Source organism: Mesocricetus auratus, unplaced genomic scaffold, assembly GCF_017639785.1.
Source record: "Mesocricetus auratus isolate SY011 unplaced genomic scaffold, BCM_Maur_2.0 Super-Scaffold_100023, whole genome shotgun sequence".
Taxonomy (NCBI): domain Eukaryota; kingdom Metazoa; phylum Chordata; class Mammalia; order Rodentia; family Cricetidae; genus Mesocricetus; species Mesocricetus auratus.
The window spans coordinates 10556589-10575594 of record NW_024429204.1 but is presented as its reverse complement, the minus strand read 5'-3'; the positions used below and the strand labels follow the sequence as shown (position 1 = coordinate 10575594).

Sequence of the window (19006 nt, the reverse complement as noted above, 5' to 3'; positions counted from 1 at the left end):
ATGTATGCTGTATTACTAAAAGACTGATTCTTTCAAAAACAATTAAAAATCTGAAAAACAGTACTACTTAAGGTGAGTTTATTGTAAGGAAACATAAAAGATCTATTTCTGAGTTTTGCTTACTAAAATACTGAGATAATAACAAGCAGTTTTGAGTATGCTGAGTTCCAAGTTGATTCATTTTCTTTTTCTTATTATCTGTTTTATTTTTTTTTAAAAATACTTTTCATTTTACATACCAACCCCAGTTCCCCCTCCCTCCCCTTCTCCCATACCCTACCTTCTTCTCTTTCTACCCCCCATCCTCTCCTCCAGTATCAAGGCTGACATTGGTCAAGAGAGTTGATTCCTGAGATAGGTCTTGGTGCCACTGCCAGCCCCCTCTCCCTGCTGCCCCAAAAAAGATCAAGTCACATAACTGTCATCCACATTCAAAGGGTCTAGTTCAGTCCCATTCGGGTTCCCCAGCTATCAGTCCATAGCCCATGAGCTCCCTTTAGCTCAGGGCAGCTGTCTCTGTGGTTTTCCCCATCATGGTCTTGACTGCCCCCCATCCCCCCCCTGCACACATGTTCACATGATCCTACTTCCCCCTCTTCAACCAAACTCCAGGATCTCAACCCAGTGCTTGGCTGTGGGTCTCTTCATCTGCTTCCATCAGTTACGGGATGTTGTTTGCAAGTATGACTTCTCTTTAAAGAAAGCAGTGCTAATTTGATGACTCAAGTAGACCATTGGCTAATTTCTATTGCTATAAGGATAATTAAATTTGCGGTTTTACTTGAAACTGTTGTCTGTATTCACAGTTATGAAGGTCAAGGCTGAGCATCTACATCTGGTGATACCCACTTGAGCACTGCTGTCCATCACCTAGCTGTGTTCTCTACTTAGACAGGAATAGCTGGGACATGAGAAAAAGGACTCCTCCAGAATTGCCAGTCCTGGGTCTTTGATTACCAAAAGTCTAGATGTTTCACTGACATCCTTTGAAGCCTAAAACTTTTAATTAAAGCCAAAGTACATTTGGTCTAGGTTTTAGAAGCTAGATATTTCTGACTGTGGGAACTTGTATTGGAGACTTACTGCTTTAGGAGTGAATTATCAATAGATGGGCACCTTTGTTGCCCTGAGCTTTCTGGCAGCAACAGTCACAGCAGTAAACATCCCCAGGCAGCAGTGTTGTCTTCTGAGCATAATCCCTGAGCAGGTGATTCAAGTGCTTGGATGCTCATCCCTATATTGGCAAATGTTATAGTCACGGAAGCCATAGTGTTAGGAGCCCCAGCCCTTTGTAGGCAGCTGCTTTCAAATCTCTCAGGCTAGGTCTTGCCTCTTCATGGAAGAGTTCTTGTGACTGGATCCTGGAGTGACTTCTCTTCACCTTTCTAGACTCGTTGTCTCTATTGTTTCTACAAGCATTCTTTCTTATCCGTAGGGATATATCGATGCTTTCCCTTTCCCTCTTATTGCTATGGTCACCTCCACGAACCTGACACCATCTTCTTCTTGTGTTACTGCTATAAGAATAATAACCATAAAAAGTACACAGAAGCTTGGAAATCCATTTCAGCAATCACAAAACCAGAGCATCACTGATAGAGCAGCAGGTTAACTTACTGGCCAACTCACAAAATAAGACAAGTAGCCTGCTTATAAGACGAGAAAGGGTTTTGCAAGTGTGTCAGCACAAATCCTCACACAGTTCCCCATTATTATGAAGTTATTTCAATAAAATTATATCATGCAAATGAAGGACGGTGCATGCAATAGCCACAAATATTGGACAAGCCTCTGGACAAAATAAGAATGTCTAGAGGGTCACCTAGAGTTCAGAGAAGCTTATAATGATTTCTAAAAAGATAAAATAATTTAAAAATTACTCAAATCATTTGTGGTTGAGGTTTGCTGTAAGGTGCAGAGACATACTTCAGAAAAGGCACGATTACCCCTAGAGCCATTTCCAGGTGCCCACAGAAAAGGAGGAATATTCAAGATCTTATTTGGAACAATATTGCTAACTACTTTCTAGAAGGCAGCTGTAGTATCAGAGAATGGTTTGAATGCTGCCAATGAGAAATCAAATTGGACCTGAACTAAATAAAGCCAGTTTAAAGAAAATACAAACATTAAATTTGCATGGATGATAAATACATGGTTAAGCTTATAAATAATTTAGTAGTGTTTAATAATACTCTAGTAGTTCCTTACTCACTAACCACTTATTCAGAAAGTGTGATCCCTTTCTGTCTCTGTAGCAGAGTCAGACAGTAGACGAAATCAACTAATAGCATCAGTGAACATGTTTTCTGTCTTTTCTAGCATCTCTTCTTATAAAGCCCTGAGAATTAATCTCATCGAGTTTATCTTCTCTTAGGTAAATCCTAAGATATATATTTTTTCAGAGTTAGATACTCAAAGTTCTAACCTCTCAACATCTCCCACCATGTTTTGAAAATGAAATGTCTTCCATCATTTTTTATGTTCGAATGCTTCGTTTCTAATGGGTGGCAATTTTGAGTAGGATGGTAGGATCTCTAAAAAAATGAACCTTCTTTGTAGAACCATGTCACTGGGGCAAGCCTTGCAGCTCACTGACCCAGCACAACATCCTTTTCAAACTATTTCCTGATTGTTGACACAGTGTAAACAGTTTCCACCTGCTAGTGAAACCATGCCTTCCCCACAAATACAAGAACACGCATTCTTCTTTATGTTGCTTTCTTCAAACATTTGATCAAAAGAGTGAGATAAAGAACTATCACAGAAAACTGTTATTGAGGAATCAGGCAAGTACGTGTAGTTCATAAAGCTTTGGAATTTATTGTTAGATGAATGTTTTTGGAACGTTTTCTGATGAATGAGATTGAAACTCTTGTTCCGAGATTAAGGTTTGATTCTGGTGTGAGTTTAGTCAGAAGGCCACAAATCCTCAAACCAGGATTCCTAAGTTGTTTTTTTTTTGTGTGAGGAACTGAACGTAGCCACTCTCGGTACATTCAGACAAAGAATTTCTTTGCATTCTGCCCTTGTCAGGACAATTTACATGAGTGTGAATTTAAAACTGGTGAAATACTGCGTCTGGTGGGTGATATTTCCATAGAGGTACTGCGTCTGGTGGGTGATATTTCCATAGGTGCAGCTTGGAGACTGCGGTGAAGTCACTGCGTGTTATTATTTACCAGGTCTACAGCGAAGAAAGCACCCAGTGGGACTGAACCTTTTGAGAGATGTGAAGTTGGATGAGAAAACGAACATCAGATAAATGCATTATCCAAACTGGGTTTACATAAAGCCCCACTCTGGCGCTGGGTGCTTTGCTTGGTGACACTTGGTGCATTATTTGGAAAGTTCATAAGGTCACCTTCATATGTTACAGAAAGCTTCTACTGCACCAGGCTTCCACACCCCCTTTTAAGTCCCCTTCCATTCTTTTCTCCCTCAACACTCTCCCTCAATCGCATCTTCCCCCTCTTCCACCTGACCATCCTGTTCTCACCTCTACCCAACTCCAGGATATACATAAAATCTATTCTATTTCTCCCTCTTAGAAAGATCCAGAAGTCCTTCCAGTAATTTCCTCTATGCCTAACTTCCCTGGGTCTACAGATTGCTGCTTTTTTACCATTTTTGGAATGGCTAATATCCAGAAAAATGAATACATACCATATGTGCACACACACAACACACACACAAGTCTTGGTCTGGATTACCTCACTTCCAATATTTTTTTCTAGTTGCCTCCGTTTGTCTGCAAATTTCATGATGTCATTGTTTTTAACAGCTGAGCAATTGTGTAAATGTATCACATCTTCTGTATGCATTCTTCTGCTCTGAGATATCTAGATTGTTTCCTATTTTGTTACGGGTGACCCTGCTCAGACACCCCTTGGGGGAGGGGGTGAGAAGACGCAGCACCAACGACTCTGACACCGGAAGTCAGTGAGTAGCAGAGCAGGCTGCAGACTCGTTTATTAAAAAGTTAGGCCTGACTTTATACCCCCTCCCAAGGTCCCATTGGCTCAGGCACTGACTCTGCTGTGTGTCCTTTCCTCATTGATGTCTCTGGTCAGGTGTCTCTGTCAGCATCTCTGAGCATAGAGGCAGGCTTTGACTACTTGACTCAGGGAGGAAGTGCCTACCACACGTGTGCATGCAGGTGTGCACATGGGCGGACCTGGGCACAGGGTTCAGGACATCTGTGGTTTAGGTAGGCTCTCTGCAGTTTCTCTTACATATCCATCTTCTTTTTCTTTTTCTTTTTTTCTTTTTTTGTGTATTTTTTGTGGCTTAATGGGAGTCAAAGTTCTAGCTTCAGCCTTGTTGTTCCCACCTCAGCCTCAGAGAGCATACCTGCCTTAGGTTGGCCTGCCTCACATGTCTTTATCCGTCACTGACTACAGACCCTTGAAGGATGACATCTCTGAGGAGCATGCCTGGGTGGGAGGAAAGCCTGTCAAACTAATACCTCAGGAGTTTCTGTGAGCCAGGCCCAAAACACTTCCCAAGCAGGGCCATGTTCTGGGTGTTGAAGTGCTATAAGAACCTGGAGTTTGGAAATACACTGTAGTAAGCTCTTAAAGAGAATGACTAGTAATAAGACAATACCTCCAATCAAAGCATAGGAAAAAGGGAGTCACTCCTGAGCCAACCTCACGCTTTCAGGCAAGAAAGAGCACAGCATCCAGAGGTCAGGGTCCCACATGTTTTTTGGAAAAATCCAGGGGGCCAACACCATGGCCTCATGCCAGAAATCCTCCAGGTTAGCAGTCTCTGGGCATAGAGGCAGGCTTGGTGGCTTGGTTTAGGGAGGAAGTGCTTGGCAGTCTCTGGGCATAGAGGCAGGCTTGGTGGCTTGGTTTAGGGAGGAAGTGCCTGCCTTGCATGGCATGCCCATGGGGGGCGTGCGTGTGCACCGGATACAGGACCACTGCTGCTTGAGTAGGCTGGCTGCAATTTGTCCTACACTATTTCTATTATTAATAGATCAACAATGAACGTGACTGAGCACGTTCTTATGGTAGGATAAAGCATCCTTTCAGTATATACTCATGAGTAGTACAGCTGGATCTTAGGGTAGATCAATCCCAGTTCTCTGAGGGACCACCATATTGATTTCCAAGGTCACTGTAAAGGTGTACACACCCATCAACAATGCAGGAGCACTACACAGCCTTGGTAGCATAAACTACGGCTTTTGGTTTTGATCTTGGCCATTCTGACAGTGTAAGATGGAATCTCAGTGTCATTTTGATTTGCATTTCCCTGATGTTAAGGATGCTGAACATTTCTTTAAGTGTTTCTAGACTGTTTGAGACTCCTCTGTTGAAAATTCTCTGTTTAAATCTGTACCCCATATATACATCGAATTATTTTGTTTATAACAATTTTCTTGAGTTCTTTATATAATTGGATTTTAGCCCTTTATTAGTTGTGTAGCTGATAACAGCCTTTTTACATTTTGTAGACTTTCTCTTTGATCAAATGACAGAGTCTTTTGCTGTCCAGAGGATTTTAATTTCATGAGTTCCCATTTATAATTGTTGGTGTTAGTGCCTGAGTTAATCGTGTTACTATAGCGTTCAACTTATTATTCTTATGGAGCCCCTTAATGTGGAAATGTGTGGTTCTCTGATTCAGTGCCTTCTATGAGGAATCTCTCGTTTTTCTGTTGGCTTCCTTTATCCATCTTAGATATGATTTCTTTATCATATTTTTATTTATTTTATGTTTTGTTGTTATCTCTCAGAAACGTATTATTTTCTCATTAGAGATAGAAAAAGAGTGGATCTCAATGAAAAAGATGTGGGAGGAGCTGGAAGGAGCAGATTGAGGGGAAACTTCTCCCATACTGGTCCTCTGATGGTATCATGTTTTGTGGTTTTTATCCATTATATTGCTGTTCACTAAGGGGAGTTTCTTCTGAATTCTTAAATGTACAAAGATCCACTTTTGATAGTCATTAATCTTGTAAAATTGTGTGTTTCCCTTCTCTCATTCAATTCATCTGTGTGAACCTGGACATATTTATTTAGTTGTAAACATAAGGTCTTTTTCCAGAACAACCTTCAGCTGTTTGATTTCCAATGTTAATTTGAATTCAAACTGGCAACAGAAAAAAATAGCGCTACAGGTATAATTATTTGTTTTCATTAAGTGTTCTTTCATTGGCGTTACTGTGCTCAGGACGACAGCTCTATCCAATATTTTCCTAAGAGATGAAAAGTTCCAATTTAAGTCAAATACTCTGGAAATTAGTGAGGTGTTAAATATTTGGATTCACATACATTATGAATGTTTTATTGCAAAAATTTCAGACAAGTTATTTTATCATGGAGAATACTTAAGAATATATGCAATTAATTACTTTCAGTGAATATTACAATGTTATATGGAAAGTTTTCATGATGCTCCTGTTGAAAATATATGCATGTATGTTATTATTTAAAATGCTATAACACATATTAAAGTATATTAAAATTATAATTCCAAATATAAAGGACAGAACATAGTATAGCATAATTCATTTTATTTGGCAGTACCATCATTTAATAAAGGATACATTAGCTAGGGTGTTAAGACAGGCAAGATCCTAAGACTAGAAATTAGATTCCCTGTCCCAGACCTTTTATCCAGAAAGGAAGATTGCCTCTCACCTTGGAAGAGGGAGTTCTAATGTTATCAAAGTAGAGTATAGGATTTATCTGACTATCTTACAGTAGGAAAACCGCCCCATTACGTCAGATGGTGCAGCAAAATCATGTTTCACAGTTGCATTTATTGTTGCATGGTTGTTATTTTGAGTGTTAACTTTGATTTCTCCAGTTGGCTTGCCAGATCATTGCTAGTCAGCTGGTTTTTCTATTTTAGTGGCATAGTCAACTCCCATCACAACAACTATGCATTAAACATGGACAATAATGGCTGCGTTAGGATTTGTACAATGAGAGGTCTGTTTCCTGAAGCATGGATATTTGTCTTAAACTGTTCCATGAACAACCCTCCACTCAGCAAACCTTTGGCTTCTCATCAGAGATGTATCAGAAAAGGCATCTCCCCCATCATTTTCCAGAGTTCTATACTTAAATGATGAACAATCATTTGGCATTTTTGAGGTACCAAACATGCTGCCAGTATGGTCATTCAAGCTTATTTTGCCTCCAAATGAAGGCTTTGAAAACAAAAGTGAATGGAATATTTACTTTTAATTAAATTAATACTTAATATGATATTTTTCTACCTTGCATTTGTTTGGTTGCCATAGTGCACATTGAGACAGACATAATGTTTTTAAACAGAGAGAAAGTAGGATATCTGTCTTCAAAAAGTTCATAATACAGAGAAGAGTATTCTAATATTCTCATAACTGGTAAATTAGTAGAATAATAAGGTAAGCCCCTAATGAGTTACATTATTTGGCATAAATATGTCTGATTTTGTTGGAATTTTATTTTACTGTGCATGTTTTTCAATCCAAATTATAATTTCAACTAATAATATCAACTGGAGATTCATCACTCCAAATTCCTTTTGATTCTTTCCAGCTTTTTATCAAAAGAGAAGGTCAGAAAACAAGATCTCTGCAAGTTTTCTGGATCTAGTTGACAACCCACTGTGTCAATGCTTGATTTCTCAAACTGTCTTCCCTACCCTGCTTTGAAACCCATTTTCATGCTACCCTACAAGAATGCCAATTCAAAGCAGCATAGCGTTTTTTTTAAATAACCAGAATGTTAACAATGAATATATAATTAACATAAACTAGAAACTATTATGCCTACCAAAATACTGTGGTATCAGGAAGCACCAGATATGATACAAACAAAAAACTTCACTACACAGTCTTCTTGTGACTCAGAAGTCAGGGAAATTTATAAAATGTGCTTTTAGAGGGACTTCAAAAGGATTTTTCAGCACAAATCACTCTTTAAAAACAGACTGACTTAGTCTTGAAGGAGACAGGATTTATTCCACGCCTACACAAAGGACACATAGTGTGTAGTACAAAGCTTCACAAAAGAGAATGGCCATAAACTAGTGAGTTGAACATACATGCCCAAGATTACTTCATTTCTTCTCTAAGACAATATGTTGGTTTGAATGATAATATTATAAGGGCTTATATATTTGAATATCTGTTTGGAAGAAGTAGGAGGTGTTGCCTTATTGGAATAGGTGTGTCACTGAGGACAGACTTTGAGAATTCAAAATTTCTATGCCTTTCCATGGGAGTTTTTTTTTGTCTCTCTCTCTGCTACATGGTTGTTGATAAAGATGCAAGCTCTAAGAGGTTACTTCATTCTGAAACTGTGGACTGTAAGTCTCTGAAAGGGTAAGCCCAGATTAAATGCTTTCTTTTTTTCACTTACCTTAGCCATTATGTTTCATCACAGCAATAGAAAAGTAACTAAGACAGATAATAATACAGTCATGTACAATCTCAGGATGGGTTATTCATTGTCATCATAATTTCTTTCAGGAATTGCCATTTCTTAAATGAAACTCTGGTAATTTTAAAGATCATGCTTCCACCATTTCCTATAAATTTTAATGCAGTCTCATTTGGATGGTATTTTATAGTAGTTTGATGAAATTTGAATATCATTTTGATTATGTTTTTACTGTTTAAAGTTACTTTTATTTCAATTAAGCCTTGATTTCTATTTGTAGGCCAATTTGTTTCTTGGTCAGTTTAATTTATTGATATCATATGAAGTTTATTTGTAGTGTTTAAATGTTTTATTTCTATAATCCAGTTAGTTTTATAACTGCATAAATGATGCCTTTAAAGAAATGCATTCTAATACCCAGGTTCAAAATTGAAAGAATTTAATAAGAGGAAATTGTTACAGCCATATAGTCCTATTACTGTTAACTTTCAAAACAAAGGATTCGAAATAAAACAATGGAAAACAAAGCTACTTTCCCTTATTAGGCATGTCTTGAAGCCTTTTTAGTTATAGAAACACTACACTTTGAGTTTAATTACTCACACAACGCAATGAGATTAATTTGTAATCAAATTAACACTGAAGCAAAAGATCTTAACATTTAACAAGAAACATAAAGGAATATGTGCTCATTTAGGGTGGCAGAGATCAGCAGATCCCAGATAATCCATAAGGCACTATTTTGTGTTTAGTATAGCAGCCTATTTCATTGCTGTGTGACACCTGTTACTCTTTTTGATGTGCAGATTGGCTCTATGCAAACTCCACATTTACATAAGTCTGTCCTGAATATGGATGGTGGGGATAAAAGTAAAGAGAGTAGCAGGAGATGCTTACACTCTACACATCTTCAATCTCAAATAAAGTTTCTAGCTGTCACTCTCTTCTCTTTGCCTTAAGTGTACTGGCTACTCCATCACCTTTCTTGGCATAAGTATAAGAATTGTACAAGCATACTACGAAGTGCATCTTCTCTTCTAAGGTCAGGATCCACAGTTTCTGCCAGAAAGCATTCTAGTTCCATGAAGCAGAGAAAAATCAATGTTGATGCCCTTGGTTCTAGGATGCTGAGCCCTACTTATGGCACTGTCAGTAACAGAGAGAGCCTGCTTCCTGGTCATTCTTGCTTGCTTGCTCACTCTAGTTGTCTATCTTCCTCTCTCATTCTCTTCTGTTTCTATGGTTCTGATTTCAAGTTTCAAAAAAAAGGAATTTAAATAATCTCTACAATTAGGAATGTTCCTATGAATTAACTTCCTACGTTTATACTATATATGCATGCTTTATTGATTACATTTTTCTTTTACAATTGTATATTTACCTTTCCAAATGGAGGAATTCCCATGACAGAATACAGTGAAAAATATAGGAGACATCTTGTACTGGAATACAATTTGAATATTTGTCCCAATTCTAGTACCCAGAGAGCACTCTGATAATACTGGCAGCTCTTTGTATTATGTGGTTAACTCACCAACCATAACTAAAATGATCGGTATTTTATAGTTTTGGAAGTTTAATGCTGTCTTCCTAGTAAAAGAGGAAATGATACCAAAAAATACCCATAACTTAGCTAGATGAGTTGAAAAGAATAATATATATATATATATATATATTTGGTTTTTATGAGACAGGGTTTCTCTGTATTGTTTTCGAGGCTGTCGGCCAGCCCAGTGTCGAACTCACAGATATCTGCCTGCCTCTGCCTCCCGAGTGCTGGGATTAAAGGTGTGCGCCACCACCGCCCGGCTGAAAAGAATATTTTTTCAAATTTCATTTTTATCAGAATGTGTGTGTACATGCATGCCTATACACATGCATACCAAGGTGTGGATGTGTAGATGTCTGAGAACAAATTGTAACATTTTTTGATAATTTCTTGAATTCCAGTCTTGTCAAATGAATTCTATCATCTTGCATGATTGGAACAGAAAGATAACAAATTAATCATTCTTGGACTTACGACATAAGACTTATAGATGTAATTGACACAGCTTTGTCCCTGTAGATTCATTACAATGACTTGTGTACTATGGGGATTAGTATTTCCACAATTTAGATAACAAAATAAGCAAGTGGATACAAAAGTTTACGAGAGATAGGCAATCAATTATCAGCTTTACACTCACAGTCAAACCTAGAGAAAACTGGGATCTACAAATGTTCACGCCTTAGACAGCTTCTCTATGATCATGAAAGAATCCGGGTCTGTGTTACAGGTTTTCTTTCTTCTGGAGAAATAAATTCTAATGCAGGATTTCATCTTTTAATTTTATGCTTTTCTCTATAAACCATTATCTTACCAGTCCAGGGTTCTGCCTTTCTTTCCATATGGTCCAAGTTACTAACTATCATTTTGGTCTAGCATTGCAGTAATTGAGGATCTGAAACAAGAATTAAGTATTGGAAAGGGTAGCAACTCTGTTTTGGACCACCTATGACACACTACCTGTAGATTCTCTTCCTTTTATTCCTATTGAATTAGATACAACAGTCTTTGTCTGCTTTGGGCCCTTGGGTATTTAGGAAGCTAACTAAAAATAAATAAATTAGGAGACTCTAAAGCACCACCTTTTTATTGCTATTGCACTTAAAATATTTTAGAAGACAAAAATACTGAGCAATGGGTTACTATGTTAATTACAACAATCAAATTAGAAGATGTTCATGAAGGACTTCACTGACCATTGTACCTAATTTTTGTGAGTAAGTCTCTTACCAAATTACCTTTATGGGTCAATCTGCCTTGACCCCGAGTTATAAAGTATTTTATAAAACCAATTTGGATGATTTTGGATGTTTTTCCAGAAATGATGAAGTTAGAATTTGTGGAATGAGGACTTTGAAGAAAGGAAGTATTCTTCCACAGTGAGTCACACATAATGGTAGATAGTTTATATAGAGAGAGTGCTTTATCATCAAGAAAAGGAGGTCCTGCCAGAAGACTGCTACAACACAAAATCTTCCACGTGCCTCCAGATTAGCAAGTCTACCTTGTCGATTCTTAGACTTCCTCTTTCTCCCCTTCCTTCTTTCTTTTCACACTCTTCTCCTCCGCTTGTCTTCAACAGACTTTCCTCATTATCTCCGCTTCAATTACTTGAGAAATCCCATTCCTGTGGAAGAATCATATTTTTGTCACTTATAGTGGACTTCATGCTTTATTATCTATCTAATTACCATATTCTGACCAAAATACCTCAAACAAAACTTTGCGAGGAAACTGATTTTATTGTTTCTGACAGTTCAGTCATGTGCACTTGAGCAGATCAAGTGTGGAGCCTGTGGTGAGTGGATTGTATTGAGTATTGACATACATTACTGTCAGAATGGGAATGCTTTCTTAAGGATTCTAGAACTTTATGGTCTAGAAATTCTAATGGTTTTACTTCATGTGTCTCTCAATTTGAATCTACTTTTAATTTTTCAGCTATAATACAACATCTAGTATGATGAGATCTTTTTGGGTAAGTTATGGGCTCAAACAAGGTTTGTAAGAAACCCACACTTTCTACTGCTTGCCTGTAGTGAGGGTTCCCACTTAAGTTATTGCTTGAAGTTAAGTCAGTGTGGTAGAAGACTGAGCCATCAGTTTTAATTTGGATAAGTTCACTAGAGAAATAGACATGCCAAGCTTAGTATAGTGGCACAGAACTATAATTCCAGCACCAAAGAGCCAGAGGTAGAGGATCTTTGTGAGTTTCAGGCTGGCCAAGGCTACATACAGAGATCATAGGAAGGGGGTGGGGTGTGTGAACGAAGAAGAGAGGACTGATAAGAGAGGAGAAATCGGCTACTCTTGGTTTCTAAAATAGAACATATTCTTTTATGAATATGAGTTATAGAGATTGCATTCTATTTCAGACTGCAGGAGATCTGGCCAGGTATATGTGCTGAATAAGAATCTCCAAAAGTGCTGATTGCCATGTTCAATAAAATAGTTTTCTTCTTAACTTAAATTCTGCTCCTCCTCTATTCCCTTGAGCTCTGACCTTCATTTATCTTGCTAACGCTCCATTGAATATCTGGATATCTGAAGGTAGAGATAACATTTACTTAAATTTATGAGTATCATTAGATACATGCAAGTGATTAATGAATTATTTTATTTTGTGGACCAAATGAAAGGTCCTGGTGATAAACGTTGAAATTGTGAACAGTTTTTAAAGTAGCTCAGGCTGTCCTAAAATTCCATATATAACCAAGAATGACCTTGAATTCCTGATCCTTTTGTCCCATTCTTGCTGCGGCTAATATTACAAGACTCAAATATGCCTAACATAATCATCCTTTAAATGTAGCTATTATTACAATTCTCATATGCAAGTGAATATTTAAAATACCACAGTAGCATCTGCTCTTATATACAAACTGACATCTGTTAAAGAAAATACAAGAGGTTCAATAACTAGAATTTAAAGACATAAAGTTATTACCATATATGATTTTCATTTAAAAACGAGTAGTAGCCAATTATAACATGTTATACACTTTATGTAAAGAAATGGACACTACACAAATTGCCAAGTCTGATTACTCTTCTTTGTATATATACTTGCTATGAATATATATATCTTGATCTTTAAAATGGCATTACTTTGAAATGGCCAGAGCTTGTCTTTTTTTTTTTTTTTGTTTTTATGAGACAGGGTTTCTCTGTATTGTTTTGGAGGCTGTCGGTCCAGCCCAGCCTCGAACTCACAGAGATCTGCCGGCCTCTGCCTCCCAAGTGCTGGGATTAAACGCGTGTGCCACCACCGCCTGGCCAGAGCCTGTCTTATAGTCTACACAGAGTCAACTAAAATGGGGAGACATCTTGTCCTTTGCAAGATGGTAAACACCTTCTTCATGATATATACTTATTATTCCACGCCAATTTTTTTTCAGAGTTGCAGCTGATTCTCAAAAGAGTTGCTAAGTTAGGGAACTTGAAAAGTTCCCCAGGAGTCAGCTTTTGTTGCCACTAAATACCATTTATTCCTGTTTATCATTTAAGCAAATGTGGAAATGTAGACGTAGAAAATGGCATTAATAATCTTTAGTTAATTTTGCTTTGCATCTATAAACAGATGTTTTTCTTTAAATAAGCAGTTCATAAATGGAGAAGAACAATTTACAAAGTTAGGTTGTTTTTGTTCTGCTTTCAGGACTAATATGAAAGTAGTTGGACACCTTAGTAATTTGGTTTGTAAGGTTCAAAATTTCATAGAAGAAAAGTTACAGCCATAAAATTTTAAGCAATAAGTTAATATATGTGATCTGGCTGTACAAACAGAAAAATACCTGATGAATATTAAAATAACTATTTCTTCCATTATAGAAATTTGCAGTTTCTATTAAATATTTATAATGGGAATTGATGAAGGTTCAAGTATAACAGGATTAAAATCAAATTATTTTCAAGTTGATGTTATTTGATAGATCAAATAAAATTGTAAAATAGTGAATGATCTCAATAATCTGAAAGATACTAAATTCAATTTAATCGTATCTTATTTGAACTGTAATTTCTCCCTACTTGAGTAGATACAATATGGAAATTTAATACATTGTCTGTTCATCTAGGGCTGAGGGATGTCCACCCACAGAATGATTTGCATACATTTTCCACATGAAGGATCTTCTTATATACTACATGAAACTGGTCAAAGAAGGAAATATAAATAATTTAGCATTTTCATGTAATAAATGTTATTGTTTTTCTCTAATCACTATAATTATTATATCTTCACACTTAAAATATTGAGGAACTTATGGACAGTATAACGATTCCCTCATGGATACACTTTAAATTAAATTTCTGAATGACTGTTCAAAGTTTAAACCTTAAAAGGGGAGTCATACGGTGTTGGATCCAACCTGATTACTTTAGCTTATTCCCCAAGAGCCATATAGTGGAAGGAGAGAGAACATTTTGACAAGGTATCTTCTGACCTCCATATATGTACTGTTGTATGCATGGTCCTTCAAACTAACATGTAAAATAAATAAATATAGTGTAGTAGACATATAATCAATAAGCATAATGTTTTGTTTAAAATTATGTTGAATTCTGTAATTTAAAAGATTTTAATATGTTCAACAGTTGTAACTACATATCATATATAAATATAGGAATATATATGCTCATCTTCTACAGTAGGCATCTGTAACCAATAAAGTATATTGTGTAAACATTTAAGAAAAGACGATATATAGATAAAATAATTTAAAGCTAGTATTTCAGAGAACTGGTAAGGATAATTTTGTCTGAAATATCTTAAGTGAAACCAATTATACCCTGTGCACATCATAAATTCTTGAAAGTTTAATTTCGGTGTAGTTAATCACAGGGTTCTCTGGTGTGGACCATTTAGTTCTCCTGAAGGTTCTGGTCCTGAAGTTTGTAAGCATCTAGAGATCCATGCAAAGCAGAAGTAATTAGATAAAGGACTTCATTCCTGGAAATTACTGGTGTCCAAGCAACAGGAGTTGATTGGGTGGTCATTTTGAGAGCTCATCACACACCCTTGGCCCCTTTGTATAGGGCCATTCCCCTTTCTTCTCCAACACCTTGTGATACAGCCAGGGAGTCTTGGCAAACACTGGTTCTCTCTATACCTCCCATAAGCCAGAATTGTGATGAAAACTAATCACTCCACTCCACAGTTCTCATGAATCCAGGTCTGTTACTATAACTACACTCAAGGAGCAGAAGCAGCGGACAGTGGTCTAATCCAGTTCATTGTTCATAGTGGTTCTTTAGATTTTATGTTTCAGTCTTCTTCTTGCCCTCCCCATCCTTGCTGTGTGAATCTCACATCTCTTTTCTCTCTCTCTCTCTTTCTGAATTTGATTCAGCATCTAACTTTTGTGTACAAGCTGGCCTCCGACTTCATATTTCTTCTGCCTTAGCCTCCAGGGTATTGTTAGTTCAGATGCACTCCACCTTGTCAGGTTTAATATCACTTGGAGAAAAAAAAAGTCATTGATAAAACGAGGAAGAGTAAACATCTTCACTACAGTAGAAATCTCTGGATGTACTGCCATCAGTTCCTAGAATTCCAACTTAAGAAACTTAACTAAATTTAATATTAAATTAATATTTAATTATCAGTTTCTAAATACAAATTGATTAAACTGTGATCATATATTAAACACTGTTTATATTATATTTTAAAGATCTCATATCCATACATTAGTGAATATTTGTAGGATATTTAAAACGTTGTGGCATATATGTTTTAAGTCTGGTGTTATTGAATTCAATAATTTTCAAGCCCTTTGACTCATACCCAGGACCCAGTTTAACAATTTTGCAATTATCTTAGCAAAGTTGTAACAAAAGGTAGTAACAAGAAACATAGACAACTGTGTAATTATTCCGTGGAATCCGACAGTATTGTGCAAAAGATGAATAGACTTATATTAAACAAAGAGAAGCCTACATAATTCTGCTTCAGAGCTAGGCAACACATTTTGGCAGGCTAAAAATGGACTTAAATGCTGGATTGACTAAACATAAATGCTTTCTAAGATGATATAACTTTGTATTTTTGCTTGAAGTTTTTCTTTATAAAGGCCAGTGTCTGCATTTTGAAGTATGCAAAAGAAATCACAAGCTGAAACTAATGAACAGGCACAACGTAATACTGGCATCCAGTGGCCATGATGGGTAAATTCAGAGTGCTGTGCTTTCTAGATTATTCCAATCAATGCAAAGAGGTGATTGGCAATAGTTATTTAATTTGACTTAGGCATGCGAGAAACAATTTACTAATTGATCATATGTCAATAAGAAAGCTGTGTTATATTTGCATTTTTCTATAAAGTCGGCAGATTATTAAAATTTACAGGGGTACAAATCAAATTTGAGTTAATATATAATGTACTAATCCCTCCACTAATTATTTCATCTATATATATGTAAACATTCACTGTGTTTAAATCTTAAGCATTCACTGTGTTGATTTTCAATCTTCTCTTATAGTTGGGTTCTCAAATGATCTTTAAACTAAGGCTTACATCTGTAACTTACCTGCAGCATGAGGCAGCCAGAAGGCTAGCAGAAATGTCGATCCACGCTTCAGTTTCCTCAAGACTACATGTTCCTTGCTGAGAAGAGAGCCTGTGATCATTGAAGTTAAAAATGGTCTCAGAGGTTAGAGCCCTGGGGTCACAAGTGACTCTTTTCCATACGGACAGAAACACAACACAGAGATCTTTAAATTATACATATCAATTAAGTCCCACCATTCAGAAATGACTGCACTACAGATTGCATTGGTAAGATCCAGCCTGACAAGCCCCCAGGAAATACAGAGCCCCGAAGGAGGTGGTTCCTCCTGTATGTCTAGTAGGTATAAACCTGTTATACAGTATCATTCATGGAGTCAACACCCCTCTATCTTTGTTTTTCGAGACAGGGTTTCTCTATGGCTTTGGAGGCTGTCCCGTAACTAGCTCTTGTAGACCAGACTGGTCTTAAACTCACAGAGGTCTGCCTGCCTCTGCCTTCTGAGTTTACAGACGTGTGCCACTACCGCTTGGCAACATACCTCCGTCTTTGTCTTCTTCAGCTAACACATATTCACCATTCTTCCATTTCTGTTTATGTCACATTCTAAAATTCGGGTGCCACTGCAAGTGTTTTTCCATTTTAGTCTATGTTTTTCAAAGTTCTATATCCTAGGGGGCTAGCAATTTGGTCAGTTTAATTAGAATTAAGTAACCATTTTCTCAAGCAAAATTGTCTCTAAACAGAAATTATGTGTGCTTGAAAATTCATTTATTTTTAAAGACTATGATTAATTCATTTCTATTCACCACAAACTTCAAAATCATTCCTAAAACTCCTATAAGATCTTTGACCTGGAAGGCATTTTTGTGTGTGTGTGCTTCTCTTTCTCCAATCTAATGATATTCCATTGTCTGCAGTGATCAGTTAAGGATGCTTGTGGGATTCTATAATTAAGTCAAACAATTCAACATATGTTAGATTAAAACCTACAGTCATAAAAACACTATCTCCAGGTATCAGGCCACCTCAAAGACCTGGAATAAACATATTGAGTACATTAACTTATGGTGAAGTTATTTAGGTAAAGAAGGACAACATATGGAATGGATTCAAATATTGTTTTCTTTTAGCCCAGAACAGATCAATTAGATAGTTATATCCCTTTTAGGGCTGAGTATTACAAGTATCTCCACTCTGCCTATTTTCTGGCTGTGGGTCTCCTGCTACATTCTTTTAGCAGAATACAAGTATCTGGATTTACTCTTGGTCTGTAGCAACAATGTATAGCAACAATTGCATGTAGGTCATTCTTGGAGATGAAGGATTTGTGGCTGGGATGGTGTTTAATTTTCTCCTTAGGTGCTATTAGAAGGACATCAATTTTAATTGATTTTGTGTCTGTGGCTTCCAAATTTAAGTATCAGCTTTATGATAAAAATAGCCTTTATGGATATGTTTATTTACACATGGAATTCTTTTTTAAAAATTCGTTTCCTGTTCTTTACATCTAAAGCAAAGGATAACCAGACTATCTATAATCCACAGCTCCAGAGAAACTAGGTGACAAGGAGGACCCTAAGTGAGACACACAGATAGCCTTGGGAAGGGGGTAAACCTGGGACATTCAGGGGATGAGAACATGAGGTAACAGGATGGTCAAGGGGGTGGGTGGAACAGAGAAGGAGAGCAAGGAAAGAGATATCTTGATAGAGGAAGCCACTATGGAGTGAGAGAGAAACCTGGTGCTAGGGAAATTCCCGAGAATCCACAAGGATGACCCCAGCTAACACTCATAGCAATAGTGGAGAGAGTGCCTGAACTGGCCTTCCCCTGTGATCAGATTAGTGACTACCCTAATTAGCATCATGGAGCCTTCATCCAGTAATTGATAAAAGCAGATGCAGAGATCCAGAGCCAAGCACCAGGAGAAGCTCCCAGAATGCAACTGAGGAGTGGGAAGAGAGAAGAAGAGCAACGGAGGTCAAGATCATGAAGGGGAAATCCACAGAGACAACTGAACTGAGTTCGTGGAAACTCGCGGATCCTAGACCTACAGCTGTGGAACCTCCATGGGACCGAACTAGGACCTCTGCACGTGGGGGACAGTTGTGAAGCTTGCACTATCTGAGGGGCCTCTGGCAGTAGGACCAGGATCTATTCCCGGTGCATGAGTTAACTTGGGGGATCCCATTCCCTGCGGTGGGTGGCCAAGGTCAGCCTTAATGCGGGGGGGGGCTTGGTCCTGCCTCACCTTAATGGGCCAGGCTTTCTTGACTTCCCGTGGAGCACATTCCCTTTGGGAGGAGTGGATATAGGGGTGAGCTTTGGAGGAAATGAGGGGTGGGCGGGAGGAGGGGTGGGAGGGAAAACTTTGTTTGGATTGTAAAATGAAATTTAAAAATATAAATTTAATGAAAAAGAAAGCTTGTTTCAGTAATTCCAGCCATACTCACTAACATTTGTCATGTATGTGTGAACTGTGGAGTGTCTGTGACAGTCGATGCCACAGCTGACATTCAGTTCTCATCAGGTAGATTAGCTGCTTTGCACACACACTTCA

The 19006-nt window shown here is 37.5% G+C and overlaps 1 long non-coding RNA gene across 1 annotated transcript; it reads left to right on the top strand.

The window, feature by feature from the left end:
- Window positions 1–11829: 11829 nt before the first annotated feature.
- On the top strand, window positions 11830–18643 carry LOC121133619. Its single transcript, XR_005870539.1, has 3 exons — window positions 11830–11914; window positions 16471–16587; window positions 18345–18643. It is a non-coding gene; the product is annotated as an uncharacterized LOC121133619 (long non-coding RNA).
- The last annotated feature ends 363 nt before the right edge of the window (window positions 18644–19006 follow it).